We start from the raw sequence: 25,847 nt of genomic DNA on the forward strand, positions 1-25,847 counted from the left end.
CTTGTCAGTATGGCGGGTGTCAGGATTCCGGCGCCAATATACTGAGTGCCGGCATTCCGACAGCCGGCATATCAAGTGCCACCCATTATATCTGCCCCACCTGCAAGCACAGCATGGTTTTGCCCATTAGAGGAAAATTTAGCTTTTGCGATCAACCTTGAATTGGGTCCACAGTGTGCTAGGTACTTAGCTGCTTTGTCGCACAGGAATTAGTATAAAGTCGCAGATAAGGTTTAGCTATGCATGGCACAGGTCACTATAATATGACCTGGCTTTTGCCTTTTTACACAGACTGCATACTTTTTCCTCAGTTTTGCTACTTTTTCCTTAACTTTACGTTTTAGTTTGCAGGGAAGCAACTGTATAATTCAGTACAACTAAAATGCAAAAGCAGCAGGAGGCTTCTGTAGGAGATAGATGCCTTCTGCATGCACCTGCAAGATCTGAATGCTGCGTCTGAGGATGCAGAATCGAGTCACCAATGCAGCCATTGGTCGCGTAAATCGAAGCTTACTCGGACTGGCCATAAGATCCAGACAGCATGGTCTCGGCCTGGGGCCGCCACACACCCGTTTTGAAGAACAGTGACAATTGCCACCCTCCAAATGCCGCTGCATGTCAATCATGCTGCCGCTAAGAGGGATCTGTGAGCGATATCAGATGACCCGTTCAGCACATGCGCAGAATGGGTCTTCTGTCTGCACATACCCACAAACATCGGGATGCGGTCAAGATCCCGGCGGTCGAAAAACCGACACCGGAATCCCGACCGGCACAATCCCGACATATTCTCCCTCTGTGGGTGTCCACGACACCCATAGAGGGAGAATAAAATTAGTGTGCAGAGCGTAGCGAGGCACCGTGCCCGCAGCGTGGCCCCGTGCCCGCAGCGTGGCGAACCCGCAAGGGGCTGCGCTGCACTCGCCCCCCTATCGGGATTGTGCCGGTCGGGATTACGGTGTCGGGATTTCGACCGCCGGGATCCCATCCGGCGGGATTACGTACTGATCCCCAAACATCACGTGTACATAAACCATCGGGTTTAGTGGAGTGTAGTACAGTAGGTATTTAGGCATGTCTAAATAGCAAAATCCGTTGCTCGCTAAACGGGGCTATTTGCCGCGATGTGAGGACATTAGTATGTGGACACATCAGTACCTTTAGTTTTTTGTTTTTGTTTTCATGTCGATTTCTAATCATGGTTCTTAAGGTAACCATATGATTAAAATACAGCAATTTTGAATGATGTTTAAAATACAAGCATTATACATTATAGTAGAACGTAGATCCTGATAAGAACAAATAAGTCACAGCTGTGAAGAACTGCTAGAAGAGGATCCCCATTAAATGCAGGGCACCTTCAAAACAAATCCTTGGAAAAGGGCATTAGGAATTCATACTGCTGTAAAGCAGATGTGTTTCAACATGATTTAGAAGTGCCGTACACGTGTGCCCTCTTAAATGTCCTTAAATTCCGACAAGGAACCATCTGTTCCATGAGATTGGTACATTAGTTGCTACATACGTATTAGTAGTGATTTGGATTTAGGTAACCATTATTATTATTGTTGTTGTTATGATGCGCAATACACGGACCCTGTTACCTCTAGCTTCTGAAACCTTAATACAAGATGTTTTTCAGCTTTTGAACACATCACTCAACACAATATAATTATATTGTGCCAAGAGGATAGTGAAAAGGGAGGAACATCTGTATTTCATCCATAATGCAGAAGAACATAAATGAATGATGATTTGCATATTACTTTATTGCATCATAAAAAACATTTACAGAAATACATATATTGAGGTCAGCATGGTGGCACAGTGGTTGGCAATGCCTCATCACGGAGCAAGGGTCATGAGCTCGAATCCTGACCAGAATTCTATTCAGCTTAACCTTTATTACAGTAAGTGGAACGAACATTCCTGGTCTTACAAAACTTGTTTTGATAACTGGAAAATAACAACAATAATAGTAATTTTTATTTATACAGCACTTTTCTCCAATAAGACTTCAGGTGCTTTAAATTGGCAGGAAGAAAAAAAAATTAGAGAGGAGGCAGCTATTTTGAGTAAATTGCAATGGTTGTAGTGTGAATACAAAACAAGAAATACAAAGTATTTCTTGATGTTACTAATTCCTAATAGTTACACTTTAGCCTCTCACTAGTTTGTTGACTTGGGGTGGCTGGCCCTTGCCAGTTTGAGGGGTAGTTTTGGGTGCACTACAAAGGTTATAGTGGGCGGAATAAGCATTTAGTGGAGTAATGACAGTGATACACATACATTGGGGAACGTACAAATTATAACATACAAAATAAGGGTAACCAATTTCATAATGTGATCCAGCTATTGTTTATCCTTTGACACATCTTTGACACAATAAACGGCCATCTTTGACACAATAAATAAGTTACAATGGGCGAGATAAGTAGTATGAGGAGGTGCAAAATGCTTTGTGGTATGAATAGGGTAGAAGCAGTACAGGGACAGTTCAATGTAGGACAGCAGAAGAGAAGAGGTGAGAAACTTGTGCAGATCAGGCATTCACTAATGTTAGGAAAACAAGAAAAGCAAGAAAACTAAATACAGTAAATAAATACAGTAAGAAACAATGGATAGACGTAGTGGTGCGGTATCCTCTATGAAGTTGATGCTGTGTTACTGGAAATTACTCTGGAGCACGAGGCAGGTGTGGCTATAGAGAGACAGTATGGTTCTTAGTTACCTGAATCAAGGCAGATCCATGAGTTTTGCAGCATCAGACAGACCTGCACGTCCATTGTCTAGGCTTTTAGTAGTTCTGGCAATAGATGTAACAGAAGAATGGTAAGCTGCGACCCACAAAAGATAAAGTAGATCTTTAGGGGTTTAGGCTGTAGGTGTAGGCCAATGTAAATAGGTGTGAAGGTGTTAGCAAGCAGCAAGACACTGTTTGGGTGCAGGGTACTAGAAGGCAAAGACGTGCTGTACTGCAAGGCAGGAACACACTGGGTGGGGAATACAGTCTGCTGGTTGGGGGTCAATGGAGGAGTGAGGCAAGACAGAGGAGAAAGATCCATAGGGCTGCACGTGAGATGAGCTAATTTGAGCAGTTTGGGAAAGCAGTCAGGACCTGAAATTGAGAAACTCCTATAGGATCGGGACTCGGGAGTCAAATGACCCCAGAGGCAGGCATCCAGTGAAGAGGGCATAAGTGCAACCAGACAAAGCCAGGTGATAGACTCTTCTGCGGCAGGCCAGGCAGCACTACACCACAAATTCTCTACCTGGCAAGCAAGACAGTCAGCAGGCCCAGACCTTGAGAGGTGGCAGATGGTGTTGACCTGGTCACACTGCTGAATCTAGTGCCTTAAGCTTCTAGTGTGGAAGGCCTAAGGTATGATAGCAATGCCAAAACCTCAGCCTCAACTTCTGCGTCCCAGGCAGAGAAGATCAATGCTAACGGTTATATAATGACCTCTCAAGGTAGGCAACACTGTTCTGTGCTTGCTTTGGTGGTCTAATTTATAAAGGAAAAAGCAGATAGCACTAATGGTGTCTAAAAAGGAGAGAAGTTGGATTAACAACTAAATGTATAATAAAAGCCTCTAGAAAATGCCTTAAGAAACATATAAAATAAAAACAAGATGACGTAAATCAGAAACAAGAAAATATTACTAACAGCCAATAATAAGATTAATTCAAAATATATATTATTCAACCTTAAAATACAGACTGGAAAAAAAGGAAATTAACAGTCCCAAGGCGCAAAAACAGACCTATGCAGCTCTATACACTAAGGGACCACCAAATCCCTTGAACATACAAACAACAAATGGAGTATAGATCAGCGCTCAGTCCTGTTCCAACATAAATAAATGTCCAGAAAACACCTGTTTTAAATAGTCATTTGTGATCGGTGGACAGCTTGTGAAAAACAGGTTAACTTCTGTTCGCGTGACCATATGATTCCTTCAGTATGAAATATACCTCAAAAAGAAATCAAATACGAAATACATAGTGTAATACGTATATGATTTAGCGATTACACCAACGTGAGCCAGAAAAGGACGATGTGACATAAGATCTGCGTACCAAACTCACACTGTGTAACGGTGAATGACTCCCATAGAGGTATCTTTAACCACCAGTCATCAAAACGTGTGGATAAACAGATTGTGCACACACCTTCACTCAGTTATCCCTCTTTTTGGACGTACCGTACTCACATAGTACGTAGCAGCTTTACTCCCATAACGGTTTCTTTACTACGTCCTCCAACTGTGTACTTAACATGGAGGCAGAGACTTAGCACTCACTCGCCAAGGTGTATTGCACACAAACATGAAAAGGACCAGAAAAAAACTTTAAAATCCTTTAAAAATGTATTACAAAAAACTAAAATATGCACACATGGGATAGTGACATCAGATAGAAAAAATGGGCATACCTGAATGGCAAAACATGGTCGTTTGGATGCCTCTCAAAGGTTGCCCAAAGAGTCCTAATCCCAAAGGTTAAAAGAATGAATCAGCAGTGCTCCTGAATCGTTGGCCGTGTTTTGCCATTCACGTATGCCGGCGGTCAGTCATGTGACCGCCGGCATTTCATACTCAACCTAGTTCAATAAGTAAGGCAACAGTGCTTCAAACCCAAACCTGTTTCCACAGCATGACGTTATCACTGTACACCTCAACAAGTTGGCAATGAATTTCAGCTGCTGATGTGCCCTTTAGATGCAGTAATCTGGTCACACTGTGCACCTTAATGTGTGACCATGTTTCCACCAGCCCCGCCATTATACACCTCATGCGGTAACAGTATGACTGATATGAGGCACAGGCTAATGACCATGAGGGGAAGCAGTGGTCTACCTGCTCTGGCCTGGTGGAAATTAGAATGAAATAGAGAACATTATATACATGAGAAGCCTTGTTACCTTACTTATTGAATCACCCTCATACTTTATGGACCAGATTAGAGTTCAGTATTCATGTGGTCCGTATATGGCAGTGGTAGGCAACCGGGTATACTTGGGGGGCCGCATTGTGCAGCCTTCTAAACTTCAAAAGTGCCGTACACGGCTCTTATTAAAATAATAGTCAAATGAAAGACACATCTATCTGTACCATCATAACAGCAGGCAAGATGAGCGTTACAAGCAATAACCAACAAATACGACAACAAATCAGAAATGAGCTAGGAGTACAGGTAAAAGGCTGGGAGGACCACATGCTGCCCATAACTAGATATAAATCTGCCTCCTTACCTAGAAATATGCACTTTGGACACATACAGAGTTGGACATATATATATTAAAAAAAAATGTTTTTTTTAGGGAACATATGTGTGCTTTGGTTTCTTTCTTTCCAGACAACTTTAGTCCCTTATGTCAATAGGGCCAGGACCGGAACGGAAGCTGGCATGCAGATCTGTACAAGCAGGGCGTATTGATGTGAATTGCAGCTAAGATGGCTGGCAAAAAGTCTCTTAAGCACTTGTTTGAAAAACTTGTAGGTGCAAGTTACGAACAGATCGCTGCATCTTGAAAACACTCCCACTTATGCAAATATGTTAAAAGTGCCAAGACTGTGATTTAAAAGTCATATTACACTGTGCTGAATACTCATTTTTAAACAATGAGGTATGTTTACCACTCTGTATGGAAAGGTAAATGCTACCCACATGTTTATCAGAGTTAAAACAAAATTAGATTTGCATCTTGTTCTATTTGCATTTAACATACTACATTTTAGCATCTTTTGTGTTCACAGGTAAGCCACTGCTCCTGCCATATTGCAACCACATGTGCATCCGTTACTTCTCTGCAGCTATCTCTCAATCAGTAGTAAAATTAAGTTTCATTTGCGTCTAAAATTTGCGTCTACTATGAAACAGATGTGTTTGGAGGGTGTCCGGTTAGGATCCCTGCGGTCGGAATCCCGGCAGTCAAAATACAGACAATAGGGTCACAAGCCCGGCATCGGAGTCCCGACCGGCGGGATCTCGAACGATCATCCACCAGACCGCCAGGAAGGTATGCTGACCAAGCGGGCTTCGGAACACAGTTCGTTTACCCGGTGTCAGCACCGATCTTCATAACTGCCGGTTGTGCAGACTCTGTAAAAAAAAATATCAGAAACTTTGCAAATAAATAAAAAAATAATCTAAAGTACAGGGTTGCAGAGCAGCCATAAAGAAAAACAGCCCAGCTTCCATGGGAACTTAACGGACACTGAAAACCATGGTTTGCAGAAGGGAGGAGTACTTACAAATTATACTAGTCTTATCAAGTGCCGACTCCTATGGACTCCACAGGCAACCCCAAATGTATGAAAGAGAAATGTATTCCTAATTTTAACATCCTTGTGCCCTCATCCATTTTTCTATCAATAATGTGAATTTCTTTATTAGTGCTTATCAAACAGAGTGACTTACAGCCAGGGCCGGTTCTACACCTTGTGGCGCCCAGTGCGAAAGTTTCCACTGCCCCCAGTAGTTGTGCACACACACACACACACACAAAAATAAAAAAAAACCAATACTTACCACTGCCCCGCTCCTGCTTCCCGATCGCTGCTGGCTCCTCTCTATGGGAGAGACGTCATGACGTCTCTCCCATAGCAGCGCCGCACAGACACTAGAGGTCAATACTGACCTCTAGTGTCTGTCCCTGGAGCCGGCTGCAGCGGACGCCCACCCAGCCCACGGCGTCTGCTACAGCCGTGAAGCGGGGAGCGGGCAGGCAGGCGGCGGTGCCTGCGGCCGCGCCCCCAGGCCGCAGCGCCCCGGGCAAAGGCACTGCTTGCCCGCACCAAGATCCGCTCCTGCTTACAGCAATTATAAGATGGATCAGGAGATCTGAACAGAGAATCACAGTAGTTACAGATAGATCAGGAGATCCAGCAGCTAAGCAGTAACAGATGTTTCAGGAGATCTAGCAGCTGAGCAGAGACTATTACAAAATGGACAAATGGTTCAGGAGAGTTAGCAGCTGAGCAGAGACCATTACAGCAGGGAAAGCTGGTGTCTGTTATTTGTAACTATTCCTAGGGGGTGATTTAGAGGCGGATGGTAGTAAAACATTGGACACAAGCACTTGGTGTTTTAGTTCTATGCATGAGTCCCTATGCTTACCGTTGGGGGACACAGAGCAGAACTGCATAGAGATCCATGAAATTCTGATATATGTTACTGTGGGAGACACTTAATATACCGGCTGTCGGGATACCGGTGCACACCAAATAGATGCCGGAATCCCGACCACCTGTATACCGACAAGTATTCTCACCCCTGGAGGGAGAATAAATAGCGTGGCGCGCGTAGCGAGCCCGCAATGGACTCTTTTGCGCTCGCCCTGCTGCCGGCATTCCGGTGGTCGGAATCCCGGCGCCGGTATGCTAGGCACCGGGATCCCAAGCGCCAGGGAAACATGCTACACCCCAGTTGGGGTAGTGTTAGGTGCATGCAGGGCTGCCAGTGACTGCAGGGAAACACGCAGTTCCACTGTCACCAGCAGTCATGTACCATTGGACATTCTGAGCAAGTTTAGAATTGCTCTAATTCTAATGATGCGGCTGATATCAGAGTGTTGGTTTGACTTTTTGCGCACATAGACAGATTACAGTCAGTGGCGGTCTCAGTAGACAGCCCACCGGCTGCAGCATTACCATAAATTTGAAGTCTACCTCTTAATCAGGCCCATACTGTAGTCTGATGATGTTGATAAACTCCAATAAAAATATCTGTAGTTGGACCCACAAAATGGACACCTTTATTGAAATGCAAAAAGTAACATTAAAAATTGATTCAAGAATGTAATTTTGCAAATTGCCACTTAAAGTATATAACTAGCAGTATTTATCTGCAAATGCAAACACAACTAAAAAAATACATTTGCCATTGCACAGGAATCAATGACAGTATGCATCCATGACACGTTATTGATGGCTTGTTCTTCCTGATGGGCCGAACATACTGAAAGAGCTATGCAGACTGCTATTCCATCTGTGCAATTTGTCCCTAACCTAAAGTGTACAAAACACTTCTTCCATCCTTCCATTCCTATTACTCAACATGCCATCAATCACTATAGTATCATCTGTAGCTCTTGACGCAACTGAGCTTTCTACCATCACCACTAAAATCACAAATATACATTTTTAAAGCCATCCGATTAATTGTTACTACAAGAACTGTCAATCAATGCAATGGCAGTAATAATAGCCTCATCAATATTATCATCATTTATTACATTGCTGAAATGTACAGATGTAGCCATACTCATCCATCCTGTGATGCATGGATGGCGTAACTAGTGTTCCCGTATCTATGATGAGCACGTGTGAACGCTCACACACACCCTAGACTTCTACGAACGGCGGCTGTGACTAGTCGCAGCATGGTATACACTGTAGCTTGCCGTGATGCGTATACCCGTGCGTACACATGACCGCAACGATGAGCGCAGTTACATCTGTATGCAGAAGCATTGTATGCTGTGGGAATGAGGTATGACATCAGCCTTAGGGATAATAAGTGGGGCGAACAGTGCAAAGTAACTAATCCACAATCATCATCATCACTCTTACACCCACTTTCAACATCAATTTTTAAAAACAATCTTAATCCAAATGTATGTAAATACTATAGTACCTACTGATTCTGTGCCTGCAGATGACAAATTTGTGAAGTTATAGAACGGGTAGAGGGGCACTGATTAGATCATTTGCTAACAAAATAGCTTGCCGGAAGTAGCTAACCAAGTCTGAAAAGGGAAAAATCGTGGGCTGCTTGATCGGAGGTATGAGTGTGAGAAGCACTGTGGATGTTAGGAAGGTTCCTTAATTCACTGTGTCTTTTGTCATGAATGCGTGGTGGAAGAAGAGTGGTCATTGAAAGAATTCACTTCGCCATGGAAGACCCCCGAAAATGCAACCCAGGGACGGGAGAGTGCTGACCAGGGAGCTGCAAAAGAACAGGGGTTGTCCCATGCATACTATTGCACACAAGTTCCAAATGGCCATTAATGTGCTGGTTTCAATAAGAACACTGCGTAGGGAGGCCCATGCACTTGGAAATTATGGGCAAGGACCTGTTCATAAACCTCTAATCACAAAGAAAAATGCAGCCGAACGCTTATGATGATGTAAAGAGCACAAGAAACGGACAGTGGAACAATAGCAGCAAGTGTTATGGAGTGACTAATCACGCTTTACATTTTTCAGATCAGATGAACGTGTTTGGGTTTGGAAATTGCCAGAACGTCTGATGCCAGATTGTACAGTAACTACACTAAAGCATGGAGGTGATGGCATTATTCTGTTGGGCTGTTTTAGCATGGGTCCACCAGTTGTAAAGCATGGTTACATGATCTCTGAGAAGTATAGAGATGTTCTAGATAGCACGGTGCTATGATTTCATTTATTAGTATGTCTTAAGTTGTAAGCTGTATATTGACCATGGTCAACAGGTACGTTATGAGGCCCATACATCTACAATTAATTGGGGCAATTCCCCATTTTGCCAATAAAATGATTGGAAGCACAAATTGGGAAATTTTAACACGCTGCATTTTGTGGAATCCCCGCCAAATTACCGATTGACAGATTGGATCAACATCGGGGGAATTACTGAGAATATGTATGCCCCGCATTAGTCACTAGTAACCAGTATTCAAATAAAAATAAAATGAACACAAATAACCTATGTACTAGTGGTATTAATTTTGGCACACCGCATCAAGGTCAATTTTATTGGCTGTATTTATTAGTTTATCCTGTGCTTCTTCTATACTACTCCAGTCCTACACCAACAACACAATAGAAAAAAATTGAATATCGTCATGCCAGCTATATTAATATAGTCTACAAATACAGAGTGGCATGATTTTAGAAAGTCGGTGTGAACAGCATAGCTAGTGTAAAAGATTGTTTTACTGGAAGTTAATATTGCTGTGAAATTTGATATGTGCAAAACTTTACTAGAACTTCACTTCTCTATGGTACACAGTTCTCCCACTTATTCAGCTTTCCAGAACTAATATAGCATATTAATAATCTTAAAATGAAAAGGTCATGAAAGAAGACTAAGCGATTAAGGGAACTACATTAATGTTAAGATATTATCTTGTTTCCTTCGCTTTTCCATAGCAACAGTAACTATTGGAAACCAAGAAGTCACTACTGGTTAGGAATTATTTATGTGTATGTAATTGTAAAACAGCTTGAAGCTATTTTTGACCAAACCTGAATGTGCAGAATTATAAATATCAAGTCAGACATTTTTAAACCAAAAAAAACCAAAAGGGTGGCAGTGAGAAAGGAGACAGCAGCATAGAACGATATTGGTGTCATTGTTCTTCCATTCAGGAGAGAACTTAAGCTCAGATTCAATGATCTTTAAGTCAAAAATCTTCCTTTACTTTTAACATTGGCATCATGAATGATGGTTTGCTTTTGATACAGCTTCTGTACACTTGTGGGAGTACAAGACTCCTGTCTTATTTAATGATTTCTCCCTCTTTTATCAGGTATACCCTAAAGGGGTCTTATCTGATCAAACGTGTTCAATGTCTACTGCTCCAAAACAGCACAATAATCATGAGGATATCAAACTAATACTTCAGAAGCCACTTGTATTTAAATGCTGCAAAGGTCTAGCACAGAAACAAAAATAAAAACCCCACAGCGACCATTCATCTCAATCAGCACATTAGTCATGTCAGGTAACTATCTCCTATATAACTGCCCAGATCTGTCACTCTGTGACTGTGTGGCTAACGCTGGCCGTGGCTAGGAGCTCTCATTGGGTTAGCAGCAGGTCTATCACACCCAGTCCACAGCTAATTGGGCGAGAAACGCCCTCGCACACAGGTTACATCCAATGGGAGGCTCTGCTCTTTGGCTGCTGTGTGTTCCCAGAGCAGGATTATCAATGGGGCTGATGGAGGTGCAGCTCCAGCTCCACACCCCAAAATAGGCCCACTGCATCTGCAGTAACATACCCTCCAACAATTTACACATAAAAATCGCTACAAATACGAAAAGGGGGCATGGCCACAGGTACAGTGACGTGGCCACGGCCCTTTTCCTATACTTTCAATGGATGTTTGGAGAGCCAAAAATCGGTACAGACCATAAAAAAAAAAAAAGGTACAGTACCTGCCAAAAAGGTACAGGTGGAGAGTATACCACTGCATCTGCAGAAGTCTCTGTAGATATGGGGGGAAAAAATCCTTTTACTGCAGCGTCCTATGGGGGTCATTCTGACCTGATCGCTCGCTGCAGTTCATCGCAGTGCAGCGATTAGGTCAAAACTGCACATGCTCCGGTGCCGCAGTGCGCCGGCACATTGCTGACAGCCGAAGGCTGCCGTTGTCTAGAGATCAGCTCTGCCTGATTGACTGGCAGAGGCGGCCGCTGGCAGGGAGGGGGTGGCACGGCGGCGTCTGCTCGCCGTTTTGTGGCCGCGGTCCGGCCAACGCAGGCGTGGCCGGACCGCGAGGTGGGCGGGCCGCAGCGGCTGTGTGACATCACACGAGGAGCTGCGCTGGCTGGGAGTTACTCTTCAAGTACAAAAGCATCGCCGCTCTCCTATGCGCGTGATGTCACAGAAGTGCCTCCTCGCCACAGATCCCCAGAGGCCCCGACTCCGCAACACAGCACCTGGCTGGCCGGCCTGGAGCCCCGAGATGGCTAATGTAATGGATAGAGTGGGTGATATCGCAGAGGGTAATGTCTGGACGCTGACATGGACACTGCACAGCACTCTCACCTTTTACATTGATTCAGCGAGTCAGTCAGTTCTGCCAGCAAGTCACTATTGTTAGCGCCGGTGTCACATGGCACCGCATTACAGGGAAGTATACGCACTAAATAAACTACAGCTCCCAGCAACCCTTAGCACCGAAGCATTCAGGCGTTATGGGCTGCTGGGAGCTGTAGTTTATTGAGTGCATTTTCTTCCCTGTAGTTGGGACACCGGCGCTAACAATAGTGATTGGCTGCTGTGCAAGACTCTGGGAGAAACACTGCCAAAGGGAGGACAGCAGCCTAGCTGCTTCCAGGAGGAGAAGCAGGAGAAGCATTATCCGCATCTCCCCCACTCGCAGTACCTCCGGGCCCCATCCACGACACCTGCACAAACCCCCCCCCCCCCTCCACCACCCACGGTGGCTCCGGACCCCCTCCCCCACCTGCGGCACCCCCGCACCGGCGGTGGCTCCGGACCCGCACTCGCGGCACCCACCTCTCCTCCACCACCGCACCAGCCCCTCCCCCACCTGCCCCCCCCACGGCACCCCCTTCCTCCATCAACGTCTCCCCCGCACCTGCCACTCCCCCAAACACAGCACCTACTAGGTGATTCATCAGGCCCTGCGTGCGCTGTTCACGCCGTTGCATGGGGCTACAACCCCTTAACCATCACACCCCCTTTGTCCGTGCAATATTTAACCACTCACACAATTATGATTGTAGGTAATACTCCATATAATACAACTATTGCAATCCACAAGAGCGTGCATGGGTTAAGGGGGCATAGCGCCTCACGACGGTGTGAAGAGCGATGAATCACCTAGTAAAACTATAAAAGCCGAGACAGGAGCAGGATTTCAGCGGGAGGGGAGGAAAAGGAGGTTTAAAGAAGTAAAAGGTAAAGTAGTATAGAAATTATCACAGAAACTATCATTGTATTCCCATGTTGGTCACTCCATCTTTGCTTTTTTTTTTTTCAATGAATATCGTACATACACCCAAGACTGTGGTATAGATGAAACCTGCTGTTCTATAATGCACAAATTACATTCAGGGTTCCCATGTGACTCACTTTTCAGAAAACAGGCAATTCAATTTATTATGGTAGCCAAAACTATCTATATATAAATTCCCTGTTTTACTACTAATTTCCCTTAAGTACTGATAGTTATACACAAACACAAGGGATGCGTTTAATTTGCCGGCAGTCAGGATACCGACTCCAACCAGCCCACAATGCCGCCAGCCGGAATCTCAACACCAATAGAGTGGGAATAGATCCTGTGGCGAGCGCAGCAAGCTCACAAGACTCATAGTTCTCACCCCGCTGCCGGAATTCTGGTGGGCGGGATGCTGCTGTCGGTATATTGACAACCGACATCCTGTCCAGCGGTAAATCATACGGAATACAAACACATAGTTTTATTTACATGTTTACAACATTTTACTCCATCAAAGAGGATTTATACAGATTTTTTTGACCTACAATCCCCATATTTTCTCCCATGCACTGCCCATCTGTCTATTCTCCTTCATGCTTCTTACTATCCAGTCTCCTTTGACCACTAGATGTTCCCCATCCACCCACGTCCCAACACCATTCATACCCTATCATTTAATGGAATATACTGTGTGAGTTGCAGGGAAGCAAAGGCCAATCAGCGAAGGAGACAAATTCACCATGCTGGTGCCAGAGAGGTACTGTATGATCACTTGCTGATGGGCAGCTCGTTGCACTGATCTTGTGATCTACATTGAGAACTGCTATGCTAGAAATAGCTAAAATAATGCCCAACTCAGCATACATTCTACTTGGTGGTATTGGGGGAAGGGCTCCTGAAACCTGGAATCTAGTCAGTTTAGTACAGTAAGCACTAATGCAAACAGCACGATATAGCAAACGTATTTTCATTATATAGTACAGGTTCTCAAGCAGGACTGAGCTAGTGACACCTTTGCTGTCTGATGGTTCAAAGAACACATACTTTGCTTCACAAAATTATACCAATATTATATAAAAAAGGATTTTAATACCTACCGGTAAGTCCTTTTCTCTTAGTCCGTAGAGGATGCTGGGGATGCTTCAAGAACCATGGGGTATAGACGGGATCCGCAGGAGACATGGGCACTTTAAGACTTTAAAAGGGGTGTGAACTGGCTCCTCCCTCTATGCCCCTCCTCCAGACTCCAGTTATAGGAACTGTGCAGATACAGCCCGCACTGGGACGGGCGCCCAGCATCCTCTACGGACTAAGAGAAAAGGATTTACCGGTAGGTATTTTCTTATACGTCCTAGAGGATGTTGGGGATGCTTCAAGAACCATGGGGTTTATACCAAAGCTCTAGAACAGGCGGGAGAGTGCGGATGACTCTGCAGCACCGATTGACCAAACAAGAGGTCCTCCTCAGCCAGGGTATCAAATTTGTAAAACTTTGCTAAGGTGTTTGATCCCAACCAAGTAGCAGCTCGGCAAAGCTGTAATGCCGAGACCCCTCGGGCAGCCCCCCGGGATGAGCCCACCTTTCTGGTAGAATGGGCTTTCACCAATTTCGGTAACGACAATCCTGCCGTAGAATGAGCCTGCTGAATCGTATTACAGATCCAGCGTGCAATAGTCTGCTTGGAAGCAAGAGCCCCAATCTTGTTGGGAGCCCACTGGACAAACAGAGCCTCTGTTTTCCTAATCTGAGCCGTTCTGGCGACATAGATTTTCAAAGCTCTGACCACATTGAGAGATTTCGATTCCGCTAAGGCGTCAGTAGCCACTGGCACCACAATAGGCTGGTTTACGTGAAACGATGAAACCACTTTTGGCAGAAATTGCTGACGAGTTCTCAACTCCGCTCTATCTGCATGGAAGATTAAATAGGGGCTTTTGTGAGATAAAGCCGCCAATTAAGACACCCGCCTTGCGGAAGCCAAGGCCACCAGCATGACTACTTTCCAAGTAAGGAATTTCAACTCAACCTTATGCAAAGGTTCAAACCAATGAGATTGCAGGAACTGCAACACCATATTAAGATCCCATGGTGCCACTGGGGGCACAAAGGGAGGTTGGATGTGCAGCGCGCCCTTCACGAAGGTCTGAACTTCTGGAAGGGAGGCCAATTCTTTCTGAAAGAAAATATATAAGGCCGAAATTTGTACTTTAATGGAGCCTAACTTTAGGCCCGCATCCACACCTGCTTGCAAAAAATGGAGCAAACGCTCCAGCTGAAATTCTTCCGTAGGAGCCTTCTTGGATTCACACCAAGACACATATTTTCTCCAAATACGGTGGTAATGCTTCGCCGTTACTTCTTTTCTAGCCTGAAGTAGTGTGGGAATGACTTCACTGGGAATACCCTTTCGGTCTAGGATTTGGCGTTCAACCACCATGCCGTCAAACGCAGCCGCGGTAAGTCTTGATACACGCACGGTCCTTGCTGTAACAGGTCCTCTCGTAGAGGAAGAGGCCAGGGATCTTCTATGAGTAATTCCTGAAGATCCAGATACCAGGCCCTCCGTGGACAGACCAAACAGCAACGTCTGAAATTGGTAATGACAATCCTGAACAGCAAACCTCAGATAAGCCTGATGTGGAGGATATATGGGGACGTGCAAGTAGGCATCCTTTATGTCGACCGACACAATAAAATCCCCGTTCTCCAGACTGGAGATCACTGGGTGTTAGGGTCTCCTGCCCTGTGCTGCCACGTCGTCATGGCAACCGGGAGACAAGTGCTAGCGGAGTGACCTGAGCGCAGCTGATACTCCGGTTCGGGTCTTTTGCTGTGCAGTGGTTATAGGCTCTGTGCATGGCAGGGGATCCGGTGCTGGTTTTTGTGTTCACAGTCTGTGAGGTCTGAGTGGGGCGTGTACAGCACCTGCTTTATAAGGCCTCTTCTCAGGGTAAGCAGATGCTGCTGAATCTTTGTTGGTTAGTCAGTTTCTGAAAGTTAGCCAGTACTGTGTAGCTTTGTATTTGTTTGTTGCTTACTGCAAATAGGCCTGGGGATTTGGTATTACACTCTGCCAATCCAGACCTAGCAGTAAGACTGGAGTCAGTCGTTTAGCTTGCTGGGGTTCTGTTACTACTCTGTGAACTTAGCAAGTTTGCGGCTGTATTCTAAGACTCTCCTGTCTAATCCTGTCTCACTGTGCTAGGTGTCAGGGGTCAGTTTAGTGGCAGTAAGCTGAACCTGTGCACTGCAAGTGAGAATTAGGATTGTGGAGACTCTCCTTGTGTCTATCATTCCATCTCTGACCAAGGAGTTTACTGCCACACCCGTTGGTAACCCTTTAGGGTTTTGCTGTTGCCCTTAGCAACAGCATTTCGGGTTCTCTACGTATTAAAACACAACATCTTGCTTTTCCCATCTGAGCAGTTCTAATACAAGGGAGATACCCAGTTCCTTAGCCTCTGGGCTTCTCTGTTCACTTTGTGTGTATTTTGTTAACCTATCACCTTCTGTGTACGTTATGTCATATTCCCCAGTCTGTCTGTAAGTCCATTTGTTTTGCATAACAGTTCAAACACCAGTACATTCCTGCAGGCACTGGAGTGCATAACAGTCCTGACACCAGTACTTTCCTGCAGGCACTGGTGTGCATAACATATTCAGCAGCCTAATACTCCTGTTGAAATTTTGTGGGAATATGGAGCATACCCCTCAAAATACGTTGCAACAGGTGGTCGATCAGGTGCAGGTCCTGACTCGACAATTTAATGATTTGTCCATTAAAATGCACACCTCCCAGGCTGCTGGAGGAGCTCCCGCAGCAGCAGCACCTGCAGGGGTTAAGGAGCCGAAAGTAAATCTCCCGGATCGTTTTTCTGGAGATCGCTCGCAGTTCTTTTGTTTCAAGGAGAGCTGCAAGCTATACTTCCGGCTTAGGCCTCAGTCTTCTGGGTCGGAGATTCAGCGGGTGGGCATAGTGATTTCCTTGCTACAAGGAGACCCACAGGTCTGGGCATATGGGTTGCAGCCTGACTGTCCGTCGCTTAAAAGTGTTGATGCTTTTTTTACGGCACTGGGCATTTTGTATGATGACCCTGACAAGACGGCCTCAGCCGAGGCTCAGATTTCGATCCTTAAGCAAGGGCGAAGGCCAGATGAGGTTTACTGTACGGAGTTTCGGAGGTTGGCCCATGATACCCAGTGGAATGACCCAGCCCTGAGACACCAGTACCGAAGAGGTCTTTCTAACCAGATAAAGGACCAACTGGTACAATATCCCTTGCCTGATAGCTTGGATCAGCTCATGCAGTTATCCATCCGGGTGGATAGACGGCTGAGAGAGCGTAGGCTTGAAAGGGAGACTGAGATTTCCTTCCTTCCCAAGGGAACCTCAGACTCTGAGGAATTTTCAGAGGAGCCTATGCAGATTGGGGCTACCCGCCTCTCCTCGCGTGAGAAGACGTGGAGGAGACAGCAGGGGTTGTGTTTGTACTGTGGGAATAAAGGTCATGTGGTAGTATCATGCCCAGAAAAGCCGGAAAACTTCAGGGCCTGAGGGTGATGGGAAATATCCTGTCAGGCCAGAAGTCAGAATTTCCCAAGAAGACTTTTATCATTCCGGTGACCTTGAAGATCCTCGGTCAAACTGTCAAGACTGAGGCCTTTGTGGACAGTGGGGCCGACGGGGTTTTTATGGACCGCCAATTCGCCCTGAAACACTCTGTTCCCTTAGTACCCCTGGCATCGGAAATTGAGATTTGTGGGTTAAACGGGGAACCATTATCCCAAGGTAAAATTACCTCTTGCACTAGCCAGATTTCTTTGTTTATTGGAGCCACACACTCTGAAAAATTGTCCTTTTATGTGACTGTCTGTACTTTTGCCCCATTGGTGTTGGGGTTACCCTGGTTAAGGGCCCACAATCCTCAATTTGACTGGGTCTCTGGGGAGATTCTTAGTTGGGGTACTGATTGTTTCAGGAGTTGCTTGAGCCTTCAAGTCAGGCTCTCGCAGCTAAGTTTGCCAGGATTGCCAGGGTGTTATGCAGATTTTGCGGACGTGTTCTCCAAAAAAGTTGCAGAGGTACTACCTCCCCATCGCCCCTATGACTGTGCCATTGATTTGTTGCAAAATGCTAAGCTTCCCAAGATCAGGTTGTACTCCCTGTCACGTCCTGAGACTCAGGCTATGGCAGAGTACATTCAGGAGAACTTGGCTAAGGGATTTATCAGACCTTCACAGTCTCCAGTTGGGTCGGGGTTCTTCTTCGTGGGTAAAAAGGACGGTTCGTTGCGACCCTGCATCGACTTCAGGGAATTGAACCGTATCACGATTAAAAACTCATACCCACTGCCTCTCATTTCGGTCTTGTTTGACCAGCTTCGTACTGCCACCATTTTTTCTAAGATTGACCTACGCGGTGCGTACAATCTAATCCGAATAAGAGAGGGGGATGAATGGAAGACTGCCTTTAATACCCACTCAGGGCATTATGAATATTTGGTGATGCCTTTTGGGCTCTGTAATGCCCCGGCAGTCTTCCGGGATTTCATGAATGATGTGCTCAGGGAATATTTGGATAGATTCTTAGTTGTATACTTAGATGACATCCTAATCTTCTCCCATTCCCTGGAGGAACATCGGAAGCATGTACGCTTAGTCCTCCAGAAACTCAGAGACCACCGGCTTGGGGCGAAGCTGGAGAAGTGCGAATTTGAAGTTCAGCAAATCACATTTCTAGGATATATTATCTCCCCAGAAGGTTTCCAAATGGAGGGTTCCAAGGTACAGGCAGTCCTGGATTGGGTGCAGCCCACTAGTTTGAAGGCGCTTCAGCGTTTCCTGGGCTTTGCGAATTTTTATAGACGATTTATCGCTGGATTTTCGTCTATAGTGGCGCCCTTGGTGGCACTCACTAAGAAAGGGGCGGATGTTGCTCACTGGTGTTGTGAGGCTAAAGCGGCTTTTGCCAGTCTCAAAAGGGCATTTGTTTCGGCCAAGGTGCTGCGACACCCAGATCCAGAGCGTCCTTTTGTGGTGGAGGTGGATGCCTCTGAGATGGGTATTGGGGCAGTGCTTTCTCAGATGGGAGTGTCTGATAATCGCCTTCATCCCTGTGCTTACTTTTCCCGTAAATTTTCGCCTGCCGAGATGAATTATGACGTGGGTAACCGGGAATTGTTGGCTATTAAGGATGCACTCGAGGAGTGGAGACACTGGCTTGAGGGGGCTAAGTTTGTGGTCTCAATTCTCACTGACCATAAGAATCTGGCATATTTAGAGTCAGCGAAGCGTCTCAATGCCAGGCAGGCACGATGGGCTTTGTTTTTTGCTCGCTTTAATTTTTTGATAACATATCGCCCTGGGTCAAAAAACATCAAGGCTGATGCGCTCTCGCGGAGTTTTGCTCCAATCCAGGAGACCACCGAGGAGCCGTTGCCCATTGTTTCCCCATCATGTATTAAAGTGGGCATTACCCAGGACCTCTTATCATTAGTCCTTAGAGCACAGGAGCAGGCTCCTCCAGACCTTCCGGTAGGTCTTTTGTTTGTGCCTCCTAGGTTAAGACAGCGAGTGTTCCTGGAATTCCATGCCAAGAAGTCTGCAGGTCACCCGGGTATTGCCAGAACTCGGGAGTTGCTATCTAGGGCGGTGTGGTGGCCCTCGGTGGCTAAGGATGTGGATCAGTGGGTTCGGGCATGTGACATCTGTGCCCGAAATAAGACTCCTAGAGGGGTTCCGGTTGGCCCATTACATCCACTCTCTATCCCATCTAAGCCATGGACCCACATTTCAATGGATTTTGTGGTGGACTTGCCCAAATCCTCGGGGATGACAGCCATCTGGGTTGTCGTTGACAGGTTTTTGAAGATGGCGCACTTCGTTCCACTGGTTGGGATGCCATCGGCCAGACGCCTGTCTGAATTATTTATGCTGCATGTTGTGCGTCTCCACGGGTTGCCACTTGATGTGGTCTCTGACCGCGGATCCCAGTTTGTGGCCAAATTCTGGAGGGCATTTTGTTCCGATCTCCAGATTTCTGTCAGCTTGTCGTCGGGCTACCATCCGCAGTCTAATGGACAGACTGAAAGGGTGAACCAGTCCTTGGAGCAGTTCCTCAGGTGTTATGTCTCCAAGTGTCAGACTGACTGGGTTGCTCATCTTTCCATGGCGGAGTTTGCCTATAACAACGCGGCTCACTCTGCTACAGGGATCTCTCCATTCCTTTGTGTGTATGGGCATCATCCTAAGGCCAATTCTTTTGACCCCCTGGACTCCACGCCTGGTGGTTCCTCTGTGGTTTCGGTCCTTAGAGGTATTTGGCGGAAAGTGAAGAAAGCCCTTGTGTCTGTGTCATTAGTGACCAAAAGGGTTTTTGATAAGCGGAAAAGACCCTGCAGCTTCAAATTAGGAGACTTCGTCTGGTTGTCTACCAAGAATTTGAAGTTGAGACAGCCATCTCATAAGTTAGGCCCCCGGTTCATCGGCCCTTATAAGATCACCAGGGTTATCAATCCGGTGGCATTTCAGTTAGATCTGCCCCGTTCTTTGGGGATCAATAAAACCTTTCATTGTTCCCTTTTAAAACGGGCGATTAGTAATCCTTCTTCCAGTGGAAGACCTTCCCCTCTTCTGATACGTGGCCAGAGGGAGTTTGTTGTTGAAAGGATTCTTGACTCCAAGGTGGTTCGGGGTCGGCTGTCATTTTTGGTGCACTGGAAGGGGTATGGCCCGGAGGAGCGGTCGTGGGTGCGCAGTTGTGATCTTCATGCCCCCAGACTGATACGCTCTTTCTTCTCGCAGTTCCCCGATAAACCCGGTGGTAGGGGTTCTTTGACCCCTCGTCAGAGGGGGGGTACTGTTAGGGTCTCCTGCCCTGTGCTGCCACGTCGTCATGGCAAACGGGAGACAAGTGCTAGCGGAGTGACCTGAGCGCAGCTGATACTCCGGTTCGGGTCTTTTGCTGTGCAGTGGTTATAGGCTCTGTGCATGGCAGGGGATCCGGTGCTGGTTTTTGTGCTCACAGTCTGTGAGGTCTGAGTGGGGCGTGTACAGCACCTTCTTTATAAGGCCTCTTCTCAGGGTAAGCAGATGCTGCTGAATCTTTGTTGGTTAGTCAGTTTCTGAAAGTTAGCCAGTACTGTGTAGCTTTGTATTTGTTTGTTGCTTACTGCAAATAGGCCTGGGGATTTGGTATTACACTCTGCCAATCCAGACCTAGCAGTAAGACTGGAGTCAGTCGTTTAGCTTGCTGGGGTACTGTTACTACTCTGTGAACTTAGCAAGTTTGCGGCTGTATTCTAAGACTTGCCTGTCTAATCCTGTCTCACTGTGCTAGGTGTCAGGGGTCAGTTTAGTGGCAGTAAGCTGAACCTGTGCACTGCAAGTGAGAATTAGGATTGTGGAGACTCTCATTGTGTCTATCATTCCATCTCTGACCAAGGAGTTTACTGCCACACCCGTTGGTAACCCTTTAGGGTTTTGCTGTTGCCCTTAGCAACAGCATTTCGGGTTCTCTACGTATTAAAACACAACATCTTGCTTTTCCCATCTGAGCAGTTCTAATACAAGGGAGATACCCAGTTCCTTAGCCTCTGGGCTTCTCTGTTCACTTTGTGTGTATTTTGTTAACCTATCACCTTCTGTGTACGTTATGTCATATTCCCCAGTCTGTCTGTAAGTCCATTTGTTTTGCATAACAGTTCAAACACCAGTACATTCCTGCAGGCACTGGAGTGCATAACAGTCCTGACACCAGTACTTTCCTGCAGGCACTGGTGTGCATAACACTGGGGGATTGAATAAGAGACTTTAGGTTCAGAATCGGTCTGACTGAGCCATCCGGCTTCGGGACCACTAACAGGCTCGAATAAAAGCCTTGCCCCTGTTGTGACGGGGGTACCGTGACAATGACTTGATTTTGACACAGTTTTAGTATTGCAGCGCAAACTACCTCCCTTTCTGGAAGAGAAGCTGGCAAGGCCGATTTGAAAAATCGGTGAGGGGGCACGTCTTAAAAATCCAATTTGTACCCTTGGGCTACTATTTCTAATACCCAAGGATCCAGGGCTGAGCAAACCCACACCTGACTGAAGAGTTGTAGACGTGCCCCCACCGGTGCGGACTCCCGCAGAGGAGCCCCAGCGTCATGCGGTGGATTTGGTAGAAGCCGGGGAGGACTTCTGCTCTTGGGAACTTGCCACAGCCTATGACCTTTTTCCCCTTACTCTTACTCTCGTAGCAAGGAAGGAAGACCCTCGTCCTTTTTTGTATTTATCGGGCCGAAAGGACTGCATCCGATAGTGGGGCGTTTTCTTTTGTTGCGCAGGAACATAAGGTAGGAGCGATGACTTACCAGCGGTAGCCGAAGATACCAGGTCAGTGAGGCCGTCACCAAACAATACACTACCGTTAAACGGCAGAGACGCCATAGTCTTCTTAGAGTCAGCATTACAATGATGAATCCACAATGCCCTCCTAACCGAGACTGCCATGGCATTGGCCCTTGATCCCAAAAGGCCAATATCCCTCGCAGCTTCCTTTAGATAGGCTGCAGCGTCCCTGATATGACCCAGTGTCAAAGCACGCTATCCCTGTACAGGTAATCCATATCAGATGACAAATTATCTGCCCACTTTTCAATGGCGCTACTCACCCATGCCGATGCAACGGCAGGCCTGAGCAGCGTACCTGTAGTGAAATAAATGGATTTTAGTGTATTTTTCTGCTTACGATCCGCAGGATCCCTTAGGGCTGCCATGTCAGGAGAAGGAAGCGCCACCTTTTTGGACAGACGCGATAGAGCTTTGTCCACTGTGGGGGTTGACTCCCACTTTTCCCTGTCCCCAGAGGGGAACGGATATGCCACCGGAATTCTCTTGGGAACCTGTGGCTTCTTGTCAGGATTTTCCCAAGCTTTTTCAAAAAGAGCGTTCAGTTCATGAGAGGGAGGAAACGTCACCTCAGGTTTCTTTCCCTTAAACATGCAGACCCAAGTTTCAGGAACAGCAGGGTCTTCCGTGATATGTAATACGTCTTTTATCGCCACAATCATGTACTGAATGCTCTTAGCCAGTTTAGGATTCAATCTGGCATCACTATAGTCGACACTGGAATCAGAGTCCGTGTCGGTATCTGTATCCGCTATCTGGGTAAATGAACGCTTCTGTGACCCCAAGGGGGTCTGAACTTGCGACAATGCATCCTCCATGAATTTTCTCCATGTCTGGTTCTGAGACTCAGATTTATTTAATCTCTTATTCAACCGAGCCACATTTGCATTCAAAACACTCAACATATGTACCCAATCAGCCGTCGGCGGTGCCGACACGGTCACTCCCACAGTCTTTTCTGTCCCCACTCCAGCCTCCTCCTGGGAAGAGCAATCAGCCTCAGACATGTCAACACACGCGTACCGACACCCACAACCACACTGGGGCTATAGGGGACAGGCCCACAGCAAAGCCTGTTAGAGAAACACAGAGGGAGTTTTGCCAGCTCACAACCCAGCGCCTATCCCGGTACTGAAATGATTAAAATAATGCCTCAGCCTTGTTAGCGCTTTTTATACTAATAAAACAGCACCAAAATACTGTGCCCCCCGCCCCCCCGTCCACAATTTTGCACCCTGTTACTTGTACAGCAGTGTAGGAGGTCAGGACCAGCGTCCCTGCAGCTCTGTGAAGAGAAAATGGCGCTGATTAGAGCTGTGAGGGCTAAGCCACGCCCCCTCAATGGCGCACTTCAGCCCCGCTATTTTTCAAATCTTTATACTGGTGGGGGTCCGGTTTTAGTGCCCAGGCACTGTAAGCCTCTTTTGCCAGTCTATTAATGAGGTTTCATGCTGCCCAGGGCACCCCCCCTGCGCCCTGCACCCTGTAGTGCCGCTGTGTGTGTGGGAGCATGGCGAGCAGCGCGGCCGCTGTGCGGTACCTCAAAGCCGTCACTGAAGTCTTCTGATCTTCTTCTACTCACCCGTCTTCTGACTTCTGGCTCTGCAAGAGGGGTGACGGCGCGGCTCCGGGAACGAGCATCTAGGCGTACCTAGCGATCAGACCCTCTGGAGCTAATGTCCAGTAGCCTAAGAAGCAGAGCCTTGAAACTCACAGAAGTAGGTCTGCTTCTCGCCCCTCAGTCCCACGATGCAGGGAGCCTGTTGCCAGCAGGTCTCCATGAAAATAATAAACCTAACATAAAGTCTTTTTCTGGGAAACTCTGGAGAGCTCCTCAGTGTGCATCCAGTCTCACTGGGCACAGAATCTAACTGGAGTCTGGAGGAGGGGCATAGAGGGAGGAGCCAGTTCACACCCCTTTTAAAGTCTTAAAGTGCCCATGTCTCCTGCGGATCCCGTATATACCCCATGGTTCTTGAAGCATCCTCTAGGACGTATGAGAAAATTGCCTTAAGGCTGTAGAGGATATTCAATTTGCTGCAGTAACTTACCGCAGCTAACTACACATACCCTTCGGCCGTGTGATGTGTCGGTCTTGCATCACGGCCGGATGGGCATTCAAATTTACCAGCCCAGCTGGCGCTAGCCGCTGCTGCAAGTGTATAGGCGGTCAGTGGACTGCCCATACACACAGCCAGATGAGCTGATGGAGACATATCTGAAGAGATATCGGCCATCGGATGTGCTGCATAGCTGACACAATATGTCTGTGAACTAGGTCATTCACAGAGTTATCGTTTAAATATACCCGCTGACCTGCTAGTGATGTATGGGCCGTTATATCACTTAGTATGGACCTAACTTAAAGTAAATAGTTACTAAGAAGGGTGCAAGGAAGCAGCTAAGGTAAATAAATTCGTTTTTTGGGGGGTTTTGTTTTGTTTTTAGACATTTTATAGTCACATTTTTACTCCAAAATGCTTTTTTGGCTATTTACAACAAATGCAAAGTTCTGTAACAAAGAAACTATTATCCTTCAAGCACGCTGTCTGTCATTCTGAGAGCACATCTGAAAAGTCTCTTATCAGTGTTGAACACCACAAAGCAAAAAGAAGAGCTGCAGAATAATTCCAGATAGCAAAATTACAGAACATCAGTAGATTTCCCCTTATTTTAATTGACACTATATTTTCAAGGTGACGAGAGCTTTTTAACCAAGATCCAGTAGAGAGTACACATTCTATGGGCAATCACCAATATACAGTATTACTTACTGTACTTTTTTTACTAAGACTGCATTGAAAGCCAGAAATCTACAGGTTCCAGATGTTCCGTATAACCCTCATTAAAGTGGTTTGTATAAGAACTTTTCTGATTGGCCTGCAGTAATTCAAATTAGAATTCAGGAGCCAAAAGCTCAGTTGGAATACATTTCTGGTGAGGTGAAGAGGTTTGTATTACATGCTGTCTTATTTTAAAATTATTCCATTCTGCAGTGTAATAAGTTCTGCAGAATATCTAAATAAGAAATGCAGGGTTCTTAGCAGGGCCGGCTTAAGATAGGGTGATGCACAGAAATAGTTGAAGTTACAGTATGTACAGATGGCACATGGGGTGGGGCCTGAGGAACTGGTACTAACTAACCAAAAGGGAATATCAAAAGTCAGACCTCTCCTTTAGGTTACAATAGTGTACACAAATGTACATAATGCTCACTGCAACATAAAGTAGGTCATAGCTTTCCCCAGCTTAAACCAGCTCACTATGACCTCAAATTGGACAATCCATAAGTGATAGCCTGTGGTGAACACTCACCATATTGGATTCACATTTTTAATTGTGCAATGTACAGTGCAAAAACTGATATTTCATGCCTTGTTGTGTCCTTGAACAGGGATGCAGTTAATTTGCCGGCTGTCGGGATCCCAGCAGTAAGGATACCGATGCCATGATCACGACAGCAGACATCCCAGCGAACAGGGGCTATTCCCACTCGTGGGTGTCCACAACACTCAGAGTGGGAATAGAACCTGTGGTGAGCGCAGCGAGCCCGCAGCGTGGAGAGTGCAGGGAGGCCGCAAGGGGACTCTTTGCACTCGCCCTGGTGCCAGCATAATGGAGGCCGGAGTGCCGCTGTTGGTATACTGACGGCTGGAATCCCGGCCGCCGGTAATTCATACTGATCCCCTTGAATAATATTGCATCACATGCAATTTGGACATGGCAGAAGAGCAGGGCTGGATTAACAATGGGGCTGATGGAGCTGCAGCTC

The 25,847-nt window shown here is 46.3% G+C and overlaps 1 protein-coding gene across 3 annotated transcripts in view; it reads right to left on the reverse strand.

Moving 5' to 3' along the window:
• The window catches only part of LOC135056445 (solute carrier family 22 member 15-like), a 469,036-nt gene that overhangs the window by 191,143 nt on the left and 252,046 nt on the right, over positions 1-25,847 (reverse strand). The window lies entirely within an intron of this gene.

The sequence above is a fragment of the Pseudophryne corroboree genome, chromosome 3 (genome assembly GCF_028390025.1).
Source record: "Pseudophryne corroboree isolate aPseCor3 chromosome 3, aPseCor3.hap2, whole genome shotgun sequence".
Lineage (NCBI taxonomy): Eukaryota > Metazoa > Chordata > Amphibia > Anura > Myobatrachidae > Pseudophryne > Pseudophryne corroboree.